This window comes from Anneissia japonica, unplaced genomic scaffold (genome assembly GCF_011630105.1).
Source record: "Anneissia japonica isolate Jap-2015-1 unplaced genomic scaffold, ASM1163010v1 scaffold287709_len1912824_cov184, whole genome shotgun sequence".
NCBI lineage: Eukaryota > Metazoa > Echinodermata > Crinoidea > Comatulida > Comatulidae > Anneissia > Anneissia japonica.
In genome coordinates this window covers 870,966-872,842 of record NW_022751466.1, presented here as the reverse complement: position 1 = coordinate 872,842, position 1,877 = coordinate 870,966, and the positions used below count along the sequence as shown (strand labels likewise).

General features: G+C 34.8%; 1 protein-coding gene across 1 annotated transcript in view; it reads right to left on the bottom strand.

Moving 5' to 3' along the window:
* LOC117121666 (dihydroorotate dehydrogenase (quinone), mitochondrial-like) overlaps nucleotides 1–192 on the bottom strand; it is a 10,397-nt gene extending 10,205 nt beyond the window's left edge. Inside the window, exon 1 of the mRNA XM_033266920.1 lies at nucleotides 129–192. The gene's annotated coding sequence lies outside the window, so the exon portion shown is untranslated. The remainder of the gene's footprint in view (nucleotides 1–128) is intronic.
* Between the last annotated feature and the right edge of the window lie 1,685 nt (nucleotides 193–1,877).

Sequence of the window (1,877 nt, the reverse complement as noted above, 5' to 3'; positions counted from 1 at the left end):
GAAAACAGCAGCTTTTTTGGCACTGCGGCAGTGCCGATAGAAAACAGCAGCTTTTTGGCACTGCGGCAGTGCCGATAGAAAACAGCAGCTTTTTTTCGCACTGCGGCAGTGCCGATAGCCTCAGCCACTTCATGACAAGCGAAGCACTCTCCAAGCCGGGTTCAGGGTTGCCAGATAGTCGACAGGCTTCACGGCCAAACACACGCCATCTCACGGCCAAATTCGGCCAAACTTTTTTTCGATATCGGCCAAAAATCGGCCAGATTTTAATCCGATTAGAAGACAACAGTGGGTACATTCATTTGAAATACAAAAATTATACGAAAATCTGCGGTCATTTGTTTGAAATTCAAGAAATCCAAATGATATACACAGAACAATGTTAAAAATAAATAGCCTATGTTCTTTAGTTGCTGGCATGCGACCAATTCATATGATTATACACTATATGATATTTACAATGAAACGAAAGTGGGTCCGATCGAGATAACACCATCTTAGAGGAAATTTATCTTTTCTAGACGCCCGAAAATAGCCTGATGCCTTTGGGCGATCAATTTTTCTTTCTTTTCTTTTTTTTTTTTAACCACCCTTAATCCACCTCTGCTATTTAAAATTACAATATTAAGATTGATCTAAATTTGATTTAAATGTATTAAATATTAATGTACATTGTAGTCGATCTATAGCAAACATTTTAAGGGCCTGTTATTGACAAATCCGTGGCTATCTTTAATTAGAATTAATTAAGTTACGTAGTTAGGTAACACAAACTGGCGTTAAAACAAACCTATGAAAACTTGAATAAATACTTTTTATGACTTTCTAAATTCGCCTCTGAATGTCATTGTCGCAGTACTTAAAGCAATAAATCAATGTTGCTATCAGAATTATCTTCTTCATTCTCATGTGCCACCTAACTCCAGTAACTTCGAAGAAGTCTCTCTACAAAACTTGCTTGAAATTGGAGGTGCCAATCGGACCCGAATGATCACATCGAGCATTTGTATATGGCGCTCTACATAAAGAACACTGTGGCACCTAGGGCTATACAACTCATGTGGGCAATAATAAATTAATTAAAGTACAGTATTTAATTTGTATTCAAAAGAAATTCAAAAGAGATAGAACCTCCACTAATAAGATGGAACATTATATACAAAGACACAATATATGGTACAAACTTGCAATGAATGTCTTCATGAAGCTTAAACGAGAATAAACTTCAAAAACAATATATTTCATCCGAACAATTTAAATTATTGAATGTCATCTTTTAAATAAACTCTCTTACGTCAAACCGGCTGAACCGGGGAAAATAGATTAAATATTTAGTGCAAGTACAAACAAAGGTAAAAGATTAGAATCAAATATAAAATTTAAGCTAAAAAAAAACCAAAATATCCAAAACAAGTCTACGTTATATTAGGCCTATATTGAAAAAAAATGTAAACTTTTAAAAAATTCGGCCAAATTCGGCCAAATATAGTTTGGCCGTGACTTTTCAAATGCTACGGCCAGACAAAATTTTATACGGCCAGATTTGAGGAATCTGGCCGTCAAAAAGGCCAAATGGCAACCCTGGCCGGGTTGCCGGACCGCCAATCTATTTTCTTTTTGAAAGTCCCGTTCTCTAGAGGGCGAAATATTTAACAAGTTCGGCCACGATGTATGAACCAAAGGGTTCACTTCTAATAACCATAATAACCGAATGACTAATAAATATCTTAATACTGATTATAATATAATAAATATGCGTAGGCCTATATAAAAAAACTGTAAAAACATGTCAATTCTACCTGAGATAACTCTAAATAAGAAATAAATAAATTTTATACTAAAAATAAAGATACTACGGTAATACAGAAGAGTAATCA